The sequence below is a fragment of the Balaenoptera acutorostrata genome, chromosome 7 (genome assembly GCF_949987535.1).
Source record: "Balaenoptera acutorostrata chromosome 7, mBalAcu1.1, whole genome shotgun sequence".
NCBI lineage: Eukaryota > Metazoa > Chordata > Mammalia > Artiodactyla > Balaenopteridae > Balaenoptera > Balaenoptera acutorostrata.
The window spans coordinates 101,814,994-101,830,050 of record NC_080070.1 but is presented as its reverse complement, the minus strand read 5'-3'; positions in this window follow the sequence as shown (position 1 = coordinate 101,830,050).

Here is a 15,057-nt window from a genome sequence, read left to right as displayed (position 1 = left end):
GAGCTACAGAGGATCCAGCCATTCCACTCTGGGCCGTATATCCTGGGAAAGTCAGTATCGAAGGACACATGCACTGCGATATTTAGTGCAGCCCTCTTTTCAAGAGCATAGACTTGCAAGCAAACTAATTGTCCCAGAAAGGAACAATGGATAAAGAACTTGCGGTACATATGAAGAGTGGAATATTACTCAGCCAAGAAATGAAGGAAATGAGTCCATTTGCAGCACTCGGATGGACCTAGGTAGAATCATACTGGATGACAAACGTCCAAGAAAGAGAAATCTCATACGATATCACTTATAGGCACAATCTAAAAATTGATACAAATGAACCAACTTCCATAACAGAAACACAGTCACAGATTTGGAAAGCAAACCTATGGCTACCAGTGGGGAAAGTCAGCGGGAGAGGCATCAACCTGGAGTTGGAAATTGGCATACATACCGTTACATACAGAAAATGATTAATGAGTAAGGACCTGCTTTTAGCACATAGAATTTGACTCAATGCACTGTAACGGACGAAAAGAATATGGAAGCTTGGTAGTAATCCACACAAAAGTACAGAAAACTCTCTGCATAAGAGAAGCAAGTACGAGTTCACCAGAAAGGAACACAACATTGCAAATCTGCTATATCCCGTTATGAAACTAAAAAACAAAAGGGGGTGGGAATGGTTACTAAATTCGTTCAGCGGCAGAGACCCACCCAGCTGTCACATCCCTGCAGCCAGAGCAGGCTTGGGTCCCAAGGCTGGACTTTCGTGGGCCTGAGGGACCTGGTGAGGATGTGCAGGCTAATGCAGCCCCATTGGAGATGTGCTGCCTGATCCCCACTCCAGGGGCCGAAATCTCCCGGGGCAGGGGAGCCAAGCTGCAGCTAAACATGCCTGGGACACCCAAAGGATGGTAGAACCTCTGGGCGGGAAGATATTTGAAAAGTCACGTAACCTCCACATTTCCTGATGCTGTGATTCCCACCTGCAGCCTCTTTCCTTAAGGTCTCCCCACCGTGGGAAGACAATACCCTCAAAACCCGGTTTTCAACAGCTTGGATTTTGTTCCCTGGATGAAGGTTACGGGAGGGAGAACTCAGATACAAGCCCTAGGGTGTTTGCACAGGCACAGGCCATCTAATTTCCAAGCAGGGACAGGACTTTTCCAAAGAATCCGGTTCCCCCAGGTACACGAGTGGGGTTAAAGAAATGCTGCCGCCTTGCCGCCGCTTCCCGTAACAACAAGCTGAAAACCGGTGCTCAGGGGCACTGCAAATTACATGGCCTGCAGTGCTGTAAAGAACATCTGACCTCGCTCAATGTCTTGGGGTAGGTGATCGAAAAGGACGTGAAAACAAGGTGCAATTGCAGCAAATGCATTACAACAAGTAGGATTTACTGCCATATTAAAGCACGTAAAAACCTGCTTAATAGCACCAGTGACTCGGTTGGACAAACGGGGCATTCGGGTTTTTCCGGTGTGTATTACGGCAAACACCGAAGGCCCTTTTTGGCAATCGAATATTCCGGTAATGCAAATCAACTCGACAGAGAGGTATCATGTCTCATCATACAGAATGACCATCATCACCAAGTCTAACAGCAAGAAATGCTGGAGGGGGCGAGGAAAAAAAGCTAACCCTGCCCAGATGATGATGGGAAGGTAAATTGTGAACAGCCACTCTGGAGAACAGTTTGGAGTTTCTTAAACCTCTAAAATCTAGAGCTACAGAGGATCCGGAAATTCCACTGTGGAGCATATATCCTGGGAGAGCCAGTAGTCAAAGGACACACGCACCCCAATATTTAGTGCAGCCCTCCTTTCAAGAGCATAGACTTGCAAGCAAACTAATTGTCCCAGAAAGGAACAATGGATAAAGTACTTGTGGTACATATGAACAATGGAGTATTACTCAGCCATGAAATGAAGGAAATGAGTCCATTTGCAGCACTCGGATGGACCTAGGTAGAATCATACTGGATGACAAACGTCCGAGAAAGAGAAATCTCATACGATATCACTTATAGGCACAATCTAAAAATTGATACAAATGAACCAACTTCCATAACAGAAACACAGTCACAGATTGGGAAAGCAAACGTATGGCTACCAGTGGGGAAAGTCAGCGGGAGAGGCATCAACCTGGAGTTGGAAATTGGCATACATACCGTTACATACAGAAAATGATCAATGAATAAGGACCTGCTTTTAGCACATAGAATTTGACTCAATACACTGTAACGGACGAAAAGAATATGTAAGCTTGGTAGTAATCCGCACAAAAGTACCGAAAACTCTCTGCATAAGAGAAGCAAGTACGAGTTCACCAGAAAGGAACACAACATTGCAAATCTGCTATATCCCGTTATGAAAATAAAAAACAAAAGGGGGGTGGGAATGGTTACTAAATTCGTTCAGCGGCAGAGACCCACCCAGCTGTCACATCCCTGCAGCCAGAGCAGGCTTGGGTCCCAAGGCTTGACTTTCGTGGGCCTGAGGGACCTGGTGAGGATATGCCAGCTAATGCAGCCCCATTGGAGATGTGCTGCCTGATCCCCACTCCAGGTGCCGAAAACTCCCGGGGCAGGGGAGCCAAGCTGCAGCTAAACATGCCTGGGACACCCAAAGGATGGTAGAACCTCTGGGTGGGAAGATGTTTGAAAAGTCAACTAACCTCCACATTTCCTGATGCTGTGATTTCCACCTGCAGCCTCTTTCCTTAAGGTCTCCCCACCGTGGGAAGACAATACCCTCAAAACCCGGTTTTCAACAGCTTGGATTTTGTTCCCTGGATAAAGGTTACGGGGGGGAGAACTCAGACACAAGCCCTAGGGTGTTTGCACAGGCACAGGCCATCTAATTTCCAAGCAGGGACAGCACGTTTCCAAAGGCTCAGGTTCCCCCAGGTACACGAGCGGGGCTTAAGAAATGCTGCCGCCTTGTGGCCGCGTCCCGTAACAACAACCTGAAAACCGGTGCTCAGGGGCACTGCAATTCACAAGACCTGCTGGGCTGTAAATGACACCTGCCCTCGCTCAATATCTTGGGGTAAGTGTTCGAAAAGGATGTGAAAACAAGGCAGAATTCCAGGAAACGCAATCATCAGGTACGTGTTCCTGGCACGTTACAGCACATAAAAAGCTGCTAATAGCACCAGTGACTGGGTTGGAAAAAAGGGGGTTTGGGTTTTTACCTGATGTATTAGGGAAAACGCCGAAGACCCTTTTTGGCCAATCTAATATCCGGTAATGCAAATCAACTCGACAAAGAGGTATCATCTCTCACCATTCAGAATGACCATCATCACCAACTCTAACAGCAAGAAATGCTGGAGGTGGCGTGGAATAAAAAGCTAACCCTGCCCAGGTGATGGTGGGAAGGTAAATTGCTAACAGCCACTCTGGAGAAGAGTTTGGAGCTTCCTAAACATCTAAAATCTAGAGCTACAGAGGATCCAGCCATTCCACTCTGGGCCGTATATCCTGGGAAAGTCAGTATCGAAGGACACATGCACTGCGATATTTAGTGCAGCCCTCTTTTCAAGAGCATAGACTTGCAAGCAAACTAATTGTCCCAGAAAGGAACAATGGATAAAGAACTTGCGGTACATATGAAGAGTGGAATATTACTCAGCCAAGAAATGAAGGAAATGAGTCCATTTGCAGCACTCGGATGGACCTAGGTAGAATCATACTGGATGACAAACGTCCGAGAAAGAGAAATCTCATACGATATCACTTATAGGCACAATCTAAAAATTGATACAAATGAACCAACTTCCATAACAGAAACACAGTCACAGATTTGGAAAGCAAACCTATGGCTACCAGTGGGGAAAGTCAGCGGGAGAGGCATCAACCTGGAGTTGGAAATTGGCATACATACCGTTACATACAGAAAATGATTAATGAGTAAGGACCTGCTTTTAGCACATAGAATTTGACTCAATGCACTGTAACGGACGAAAAGAATATGGAAGCTTGGTAGTAATCCACACAAAAGTACAGAAAACTCTCTGCATAAGAGAAGCAAGTACGAGTTCACCAGAAAGGAACACAACATTGCAAATCTGCTATATCCCGTTATGAAACTAAAAAACAAAAGGGGGTGGGAATGGTTACTAAATTCGTTCAGCGGCAGAGACCCACCCAGCTGTCACATCCCTGCAGCCAGAGCAGGCTTGGGTCCCAAGGCTGGACTTTCGTGGGCCTGAGGGACCTGGTGAGGATGTGCAGGCTAATGCAGCCCCATTGGAGATGTGCTGCCTGATCCCCACTCCAGGGGCCGAAATCTCCCGGGGCAGGGGAGCCAAGCTGCAGCTAAACATGCCTGGGACACCCAAAGGATGGTAGAACCTCTGGGCGGGAAGATATTTGAAAAGTCACGTAACCTCCACATTTCCTGATGCTGTGATTCCCACCTGCAGCCTCTTTCCTTAAGGTCTCCCCACCGTGGGAAGACAATACCCTCAAAACCCGGTTTTCAACAGCTTGGATTTTGTTCCCTGGATGAAGGTTACGGGAGGGAGAACTCAGATACAAGCCCTAGGGTGTTTGCACAGGCACAGGCCATCTAATTTCCAAGCAGGGACAGGACTTTTCCAAAGAATCCGGTTCCCCCAGGTACACGAGTGGGGTTAAAGAAATGCTGCCGCCTTGCCGCCGCTTCCCGTAACAACAAGCTGAAAACCGGTGCTCAGGGGCACTGCAAATTACATGGCCTGCAGTGCTGTAAAGAACATCTGACCTCGCTCAATGTCTTGGGGTAGGTGATCGAAAAGGACGTGAAAACAAGGTGCAATTGCAGCAAATGCATTACAACAAGTAGGATTTACTGCCATATTAAAGCACGTAAAAACCTGCTTAATAGCACCAGTGACTCGGTTGGACAAACGGGGCATTCGGGTTTTTCCGGTGTGTATTACGGCAAACACCGAAGGCCCTTTTTGGCAATCGAATATTCCGGTAATGCAAATCAACTCGACAGAGAGGTATCATGTCTCATCATACAGAATGACCATCATCACCAAGTCTAACAGCAAGAAATGCTGGAGGGGGCGAGGAAAAAAAGCTAACCCTGCCCAGATGATGATGGGAAGGTAAATTGTGAACAGCCACTCTGGAGAACAGTTTGGAGTTTCTTAAACCTCTAAAATCTAGAGCTACAGAGGATCCGGAAATTCCACTGTGGAGCATATATCCTGGGAGAGCCAGTAGTCAAAGGACACACGCACCCCAATATTTAGTGCAGCCCTCCTTTCAAGAGCATAGACTTGCAAGCAAACTAATTGTCCCAGAAAGGAACAATGGATAAAGTACTTGTGGTACATATGAACAATGGAGTATTACTCAGCCATGAAATGAAGGAAATGAGTCCATTTGCAGCACTCGGATGGACCTAGGTAGAATCATACTGGATGACAAACGTCCGAGAAAGAGAAATCTCATACGATATCACTTATAGGCACAATCTAAAAATTGATACAAATGAACCAACTTCCATAACAGAAACACAGTCACAGATTGGGAAAGCAAACGTATGGCTACCAGTGGGGAAAGTCAGCGGGAGAGGCATCAACCTGGAGTTGGAAATTGGCATACATACCGTTACATACAGAAAATGATCAATGAATAAGGACCTGCTTTTAGCACATAGAATTTGACTCAATACACTGTAACGGACGAAAAGAATATGTAAGCTTGGTAGTAATCCGCACAAAAGTACCGAAAACTCTCTGCATAAGAGAAGCAAGTACGAGTTCACCAGAAAGGAACACAACATTGCAAATCTGCTATATCCCGTTATGAAAATAAAAAACAAAAGGGGGGTGGGAATGGTTACTAAATTCGTTCAGCGGCAGAGACCCACCCAGCTGTCACATCCCTGCAGCCAGAGCAGGCTTGGGTCCCAAGGCTTGACTTTCGTGGGCCTGAGGGACCTGGTGAGGATATGCCAGCTAATGCAGCCCCATTGGAGATGTGCTGCCTGATCCCCACTCCAGGTGCCGAAAACTCCCGGGGCAGGGGAGCCAAGCTGCAGCTAAACATGCCTGGGACACCCAAAGGATGGTAGAACCTCTGGGTGGGAAGATGTTTGAAAAGTCAACTAACCTCCACATTTCCTGATGCTGTGATTTCCACCTGCAGCCTCTTTCCTTAAGGTCTCCCCACCGTGGGAAGACAATACCCTCAAAACCCGGTTTTCAACAGCTTGGATTTTGTTCCCTGGATAAAGGTTACGGGGGGGAGAACTCAGACACAAGCCCTAGGGTGTTTGCACAGGCACAGGCCATCTAATTTCCAAGCAGGGACAGCACGTTTCCAAAGGCTCAGGTTCCCCCAGGTACACGAGCGGGGCTTAAGAAATGCTGCCGCCTTGTGGCCGCGTCCCGTAACAACAACCTGAAAACCGGTGCTCAGGGGCACTGCAATTCACAAGACCTGCTGGGCTGTAAATGACACCTGCCCTCGCTCAATATCTTGGGGTAAGTGTTCGAAAAGGATGTGAAAACAAGGCAGAATTGCAGAAAACGCAATCATCAGGTACGTGTTCCTGGCACGTTAAAGCACATAAAAAGCTGCTAATAGCACCAGTGACTGGGTTGGAAAAAAGGGGGTTTGGGTTTTTCCCTGATGTATTAGGGAAAACGCCGAAGACCCTTTTTGGCCAATCTAATATCCGGTAATGCAAATCAACTCGACAAAGAGGTATCATCTCTCACCATTCAGAATGACCATCATCACCAACTCTAACAGCAAGAAATGCTGGAGGTGGCGTGGAATAAAAAGCTAACCCTGCCCAGGTGATGGTGGGAAGGTAAATTGCTAACAGCCACTCTGGAGAAGAGTTTGGAGCTTCCTAAACATCTAAAATCTAGAGCTACAGAGGATCCAGCCATTCCACTCTGGGCCGTATATCCTGGGAAAGTCAGTATCGAAGGACACATGCACTGCGATATTTAGTGCAGCCCTCTTTTCAAGAGCATAGACTTGCAAGCAAACTAATTGTCCCAGAAAGGAACAATGGATAAAGAACTTGCGGTACATATGAAGAGTGGAATATTACTCAGCCAAGAAATGAAGGAAATGAGTCCATTTGCAGCACTCGGATGGACCTAGGTAGAATCATACTGGATGACAAACGTCCGAGAAAGAGAAATCTCATACGATATCACTTATAGGCACAATCTAAAAATTGATACAAATGAACCAACTTCCATAACAGAAACACAGTCACAGATTTGGAAAGCAAACCTATGGCTACCAGTGGGGAAAGTCAGCGGGAGAGGCATCAACCTGGAGTTGGAAATTGGCATACATACCGTTACATACAGAAAATGATCAATGAATAAGGACCTGCTTTTAGCACATAGAATTTGACTCAATACACTGTAACGGACGAAAAGAATATGTAAGCTTGGTAGTAATCCGCACAAAAGTACCGAAAACTCTCTGCATAAGAGAAGCAAGTACGAGTTCACCAGAAAGGAACACAACATTGCAAATCTGCTATATCCCGTTATGAAAATAAAAAACAAAAGGGGGGTGGGAATGGTTACTAAATTCGTTCAGCGGCAGAGACCCACCCAGCTGTCACATCCCTGCAGCCAGAGCAGGCTTGGGTCCCAAGGCTTGACTTTCGTGGGCCTGAGGGACCTGGTGAGGATATGCCAGCTAATGCAGCCCCATTGGAGATGTGCTGCCTGATCCCCACTCCAGGTGCCGAAAACTCCCGGGGCAGGGGAGCCAAGCTGCAGCTAAACATGCCTGGGACACCCAAAGGATGGTAGAACCTCTGGGTGGGAAGATGTTTGAAAAGTCAACTAACCTCCACATTTCCTGATGCTGTGATTTCCACCTGCAGCCTCTTTCCTTAAGGTCTCCCCACCGTGGGAAGACAATACCCTCAAAACCCGGTTTTCAACAGCTTGGATTTTGTTCCCTGGATAAAGGTTACGGGGGGGAGAACTCAGACACAAGCCCTAGGGTGTTTGCACAGGCACAGGCCATCTAATTTCCAAGCAGGGACAGCACGTTTCCAAAGGCTCAGGTTCCCCCAGGTACACGAGCGGGGCTTAAGAAATGCTGCCGCCTTGTGGCCGCGTCCCGTAACAACAACCTGAAAACCGGTGCTCAGGGGCACTGCAATTCACAAGACCTGCTGGGCTGTAAATGACACCTGCCCTCGCTCAATATCTTGGGGTAAGTGTTCGAAAAGGATGTGAAAACAAGGCAGAATTGCAGAAAACGCAATCATCAGGTACGTGTTCCTGGCACGTTAAAGCACATAAAAAGCTGCTAATAGCACCAGTGACTGGGTTGGAAAAAAGGGGGTTTGGGTTTTTCCCTGATGTATTAGGGAAAACGCCGAAGACCCTTTTTGGCCAATCTAATATCCGGTAATGCAAATCAACTCGACAAAGAGGTATCATCTCTCACCATTCAGAATGACCATCATCACCAACTCTAACAGCAAGAAATGCTGGAGGTGGCGTGGAATAAAAAGCTAACCCTGCCCAGGTGATGGTGGGAAGGTAAATTGCTAACAGCCACTCTGGAGAAGAGTTTGGAGCTTCCTAAACATCTAAAATCTAGAGCTACAGAGGATCCAGCCATTCCACTCTGGGCCGTATATCCTGGGAAAGTCAGTATCGAAGGACACATGCACTGCGATATTTAGTGCAGCCCTCTTTTCAAGAGCATAGACTTGCAAGCAAACTAATTGTCCCAGAAAGGAACAATGGATAAAGAACTTGCGGTACATATGAAGAGTGGAATATTACTCAGCCAAGAAATGAAGGAAATGAGTCCATTTGCAGCACTCGGATGGACCTAGGTAGAATCATACTGGATGACAAACGTCCGAGAAAGAGAAATCTCATACGATATCACTTATAGGCACAATCTAAAAATTGATACAAATGAACCAACTTCCATAACAGAAACACAGTCACAGATTTGGAAAGCAAACCTATGGCTACCAGTGGGGAAAGTCAGCGGGAGAGGCATCAACCTGGAGTTGGAAATTGGCATACATACCGTTACATACAGAAAATGATTAATGAGTAAGGACCTGCTTTTAGCACATAGAATTTGACTCAATGCACTGTAACGGACGAAAAGAATATGGAAGCTTGGTAGTAATCCACACAAAAGTACCGAAAACTCTCTGCATAAGAGAAGCAAGTACGAGTTCACCAGAAAGGAACACAACATTGCAAATCTGCTATATCCCGTTATGAAACTAAAAAACAAAAGGGGGTGGGAATGGTTACTAAATTCGTTCAGCGGCAGAGACCCACCCAGCTGTCACATCCCTGCAGCCAGAGCAGGCTTGGGTCCCAAGGCTGGACTTTCGTGGGCCTGAGGGACCTGGTGAGGATGTGCAGGCTAATGCAGCCCCATTGGAGATGTGCTGCCTGATCCCCACTCCAGGGGCCGAAATCTCCCGGGGCAGGGGAGCCAAGCTACAGCTAAACATGCCTGGGACACCCAAAGGATGGTAGAACCTCTGGGCGGGAAGATATTTGAAAAGTCACCTAAACTCCACATTTCCTGATGCTGTGATTCCCACCTGCAGCCTCTTTCCTTAAGGTCTCCCCACCGTGGGAAGACAATACCCTCAAAACCCGGTTTTCAACAGCTTGGATTTTGTTCCCTGGATGAAGGTTACGGGAGGGAGAACTCAGATACAAGCCCTAGGGTGTTTGCACAGGCACAGGCCATCTAATTTCCAAGCAGGGACAGGACTTTTCCAAAGAATCCGGTTCCCCCAGGTACACGAGTGGGGTTAAAGAAATGCTGCCGCCTTGCCGCCGCTTCCCGTAACAACAACCTGAAAACCGGTGCTCAGGGGCACTGCAAATTACATGGCCTGCAGTGCTGTAAAGAACATCTGACCTCGCTCAATGTCTTGGGGTAGGTGATCAAAAAGGACGTGAAAACAAGGTGCAATTGCAGCAAATGCATTACAACAAGTAGGATTTACTGCCATATTAAAGCACGTAAAAACCTGCTTAATAGCACCAGTGACTCGGTTGGACAAACGGGGCATTCGGGTTTTTCCGGTGTGTATTACGGCAAACACCGAAGGCCCTTTTTGGCAATCGAATATTCCGGTAATGCAAATCAACTCGACAGAGAGGTATCATGTCTCATCATACAGAATGACCATCATCACCAAGTCTAACAGCAAGAAATGCTGGAGGGGGCGAGGAAAAAAAGCTAACCCTGCCCAGATGATGATGGGAAGGTAAATTGTGAACAGCCACTCTGGAGAACAGTTTGGAGTTTCTTAAACCTCTAAAATCTAGAGCTACAGAGGATCCGGAAATTCCACTGTGGAGCATATATCCTGGGAGAGCCAGTAGTCAAAGGACACACGCACCCCAATATTTAGTGCAGCCCTCCTTTCAAGAGCATAGACTTGCAAGCAAACTAATTGTCCCAGAAAGGAACAATGGATAAAGTACTTGTGGTACATATGAACAATGGAGTATTACTCAGCCATGAAATGAAGGAAATGAGTCCATTTGCAGCACTCGGATGGACCTAGGTAGAATCATACTGGATGACAAACGTCCGAGAAAGAGAAATCTCATACGATATCACTTATAGGCACAATCTAAAAATTGATACAAATGAACCAACTTCCATAACAGAAACACAGTCACAGATTGGGAAAGCAAACGTATGGCTACCAGTGGGGAAAGTCAGCGGGAGAGGCATCAACCTGGAGTTGGAAATTGGCATACATACCGTTACATACAGAAAATGATCAATGAATAAGGACCTGCTTTTAGCACATAGAATTTGACTCAATACACTGTAACGGACGAAAAGAATATGTAAGCTTGGTAGTAATCCGCACAAAAGTACCGAAAACTCTCTGCATAAGAGAAGCAAGTACGAGTTCACCAGAAAGGAACACAACATTGCAAATCTGCTATATCCCGTTATGAAAATAAAAAACAAAAGGGGGGTGGGAATGGTTACTAAATTCGTTCAGCGGCAGAGACCCACCCAGCTGTCACATCCCTGCAGCCAGAGCAGGCTTGGGTCCCAAGGCTTGACTTTCGTGGGCCTGAGGGACCTGGTGAGGATATGCCAGCTAATGCAGCCCCATTGGAGATGTGCTGCCTGATCCCCACTCCAGGTGCCGAAAACTCCCGGGGCAGGGGAGCCAAGCTGCAGCTAAACATGCCTGGGACACCCAAAGGATGGTAGAACCTCTGGGTGGGAAGATGTTTGAAAAGTCAACTAACCTCCACATTTCCTGATGCTGTGATTTCCACCTGCAGCCTCTTTCCTTAAGGTCTCCCCACCGTGGGAAGACAATACCCTCAAAACCCGGTTTTCAACAGCTTGGATTTTGTTCCCTGGATAAAGGTTACGGGGGGGAGAACTCAGACACAAGCCCTAGGGTGTTTGCACAGGCACAGGCCATCTAATTTCCAAGCAGGGACAGCACGTTTCCAAAGGCTCAGGTTCCCCCAGGTACACGAGCGGGGCTTAAGAAATGCTGCCGCCTTGTGGCCGCGTCCCGTAACAACAACCTGAAAACCGGTGCTCAGGGGCACTGCAATTCACAAGACCTGCTGGGCTGTAAATGACACCTGCCCTCGCTCAATATCTTGGGGTAAGTGTTCGAAAAGGATGTGAAAACAAGGCAGAATTCCAGGAAACGCAATCATCAGGTACGTGTTCCTGGCACGTTACAGCACATAAAAAGCTGCTAATAGCACCAGTGACTGGGTTGGAAAAAAGGGGGTTTGGGTTTTTCCCTGATGTATTAGGGAAAACGCCGAAGACCCTTTTTGGCCAATCTAATATCCGGTAATGCAAATCAACTCGACAAAGAGGTATCATCTCTCACCATTCAGAATGACCATCATCACCAACTCTAACAGCAAGAAATGCTGGAGGTGGCGTGGAATAAAAAGCTAACCCTGCCCAGGTGATGGTGGGAAGGTAAATTGCTAACAGCCACTCTGGAGAAGAGTTTGGAGCTTCCTAAACATCTAAAATCTAGAGCTACAGAGGATCCAGCCATTCCACTCTGGGCCGTATATCCTGGGAAAGTCAGTATCGAAGGACACATGCACTGCGATATTTAGTGCAGCCCTCTTTTCAAGAGCATAGACTTGCAAGCAAACTAATTGTCCCAGAAAGGAACAATGGATAAAGAACTTGCGGTACATATGAAGAGTGGAATATTACTCAGCCAAGAAATGAAGGAAATGAGTCCATTTGCAGCACTCGGATGGACCTAGGTAGAATCATACTGGATGACAAACGTCCGAGAAAGAGAAATCTCATACGATATCACTTATAGGCACAATCTAAAAATTGATACAAATGAACCAACTTCCATAACAGAAACACAGTCACAGATTTGGAAAGCAAACGTATGGCTACCAGTGGGGAAAGTCAGCGGGAGAGGCATCAACCTGGAGTTGGAAATTGGCATACATACCGTTACATACAGAAAATGATCAATGAATAAGGACCTGCTTTTAGCACATAGAATTTGACTCAATGCACTGTAACGGACGAAAAGAATATGTAAGCTTGGTAGTAATCCGCACAAAAGTACCGAAAACTCTCTGCATAAGAGAAGCAAGTACGAGTTCACCAGAAAGGAACACAACATTGCAAATCTGCTATATCCCGTTATGAAACTAAAAAACAAAAGGGGGTGGGAATGGTTACTAAATTCGTTCAGCGGCAGAGACCCACCCAGCTGTCACATCCCTGCAGCCAGAGCAGGCTTGGGTCCCAAGGCTGGACTTTCGTGGGCCTGAGGGACCTGGTGAGGATGTGCAGGCTAATGCAGCCCCATTGGAGATGTGCTGCCTGATCCCCACTCCAGGTGCCGAAATCTCCCGGGGCAGGGGAGCCGAGCTACAGCTAATCATGCCTGGGACACCCAAAGGATGGTAGAACCTCTGGGCGGGAAGATGTTTGAAAAGTCACCTAATCTCCACATCTTCTGATGCTGTGATTCCCACCTGCAGCCTCTTTCCTTAAGGTCTCCCCACCGGGGGACGACAACACCCTCATATCGCGTTTTGCTCGGCTTGGAATTTGTCCGCTGTACAAAGGTTAACGGGGGGGAGGACTCAAACACAAACCCTACGGTGTTTGCACACACACAGGCCATCTATTTTCCAAGCAATGACAGGACGTTTCCAAAGGCTCAGGTTGTTCCAAGGACCCCAGTGGGGTTTAAAGTAATCCTGCCGCCTTGTGGCTGCTTCCCATAACAACAACCTGAAAACCGGTGCTCAGGGGCACCGCAATTCACAGGGCCTGCAGGGCTGTAAATGACACCTGCCCTCGCTCAATTTCTTGGGGTAAGTAATCAAAAAGGACGTGAAAACAAGGCAGAATTGCAGGAAATGCATATCAAGGGGCAGGTTTTACTGGCACTTTAATGCACATGAAAAGCTGCTCATCGTCGCCAGCGATCGGGTTGTCCAAAATAGGGCGTTCCGGTTTTTCCGTAATATCTTACAAGTGAACTACTTTACAAAACAGAAACAGACTCACAGACTTAGAAAACAAACTTATGGTGACCTAAGGGGAAAGGTGGCGGTGAAGCATAAATTAGGAGTTTGGGATTAACTTCTAGACACTAATACCTATAAAACAGATAAGCAACATGGACCTACTGTATAGCACAGGGAACTTGACTCAACACTCTAATAACCTATATGGGAAAAGAATCTGAAAAAGAGTAGATCTCTGTCTATGTATAACCGAATCAAGTCATATTACACCTAAAACAAACACAACATTGTAAATCAACTATACTCCAATATGAACTAAAATTAAATTAAAAAAAAAAAAGGGTAATACCTACTTTATTCCAATCCAGCCTCGGGACCCGGACTGGTTCACATCCCTGGATCCCAAGGCTGGACTGTTCTGGGGCTGAAGGAGCTGGGAGGGATGTGACAGCCCAAGAGCTCTCTTGGATGTGTAGTGCCTGGTCCCCTCTGCATTAAACCACAATTTCCAGATCCATGTGAGGCCTACGACATCTAAATGAAGTCTAGGGCACCCAAAGGCAGGTGGATCCTGTGGGTCGAAAGAGCTTTGAAAAGTCATCTGCTCTCCACGTCTCCTGGTGCTGGGCTCCCACCTCCAGCCTCCTTCCTTAGGGTCGCCCCACCTACGGATGACAGTGCCCTCAGCAGAGCTTCTGCTGGGGTTGGGATTTGCCCCGGGTTGAAGGTTAAGGGAGAAGAAGTGAAAAGACACAAGACCTTGGGTATTTGTTCTGGCACATTCCACTCTCACTTACAACACAGGAATGGGACTTTCATGAATGTTCTGGTTGCCCCAGTAACCAGAGCTGGGCATGAAGAAATCCTGCCACCTTGTGGCCATTTCCCATAACTACAACCTTAAAAAACCGGGCTTATAAGGACAACACTGCGGGGCTGTAAATGATACCTGCCCTCAGCAAGTGTCCTGGGGTAGGTTATCCAAAGAGAATTCATAAAAGGGCAGACTTTCAAGAAGCCAATTTCAAGAGATAAATTTTACTCACATTGTTTTTTTTTAATAGCACACGAAAAGATGGTCAACATCGCTCATTAGCAGAGAAATGCAAATCAAAAGTACAACGACGTATCACCTCGCACCCATCAGAATGACCATCATCAAAAAGTGTAATAACAGGGCTTCCCTGGTGGTGCAGTGGTTGAGAATCTGCCTGCCAATGCAGGGGACACGGGTTCGAGCCCTGGTATGGGAAGATCCCACATGCCGCGGAGCAACTAGGCCCGTGAGCCACAACTACTGAAAGCCCTCGCACAGAAACCCAACACAGCCATAAATTAATTAATTAATTAATTATTTTTAAAAAAGTGTAATAACAATAAATGCTGGAGAGGGCGTGGAGAAAAGGGAACCCTCCCACGCTGTTGGTAAGAATGTAAATTGGTCACAGCCACTATGGAGAAGAGTAGGGAGGTGGCTTAAGAAACTGAAAACAGAGTTTCCATATGCTCCAGCAATCCCACTCCTAGGCGTATAGCTGGAGAAAACCATAA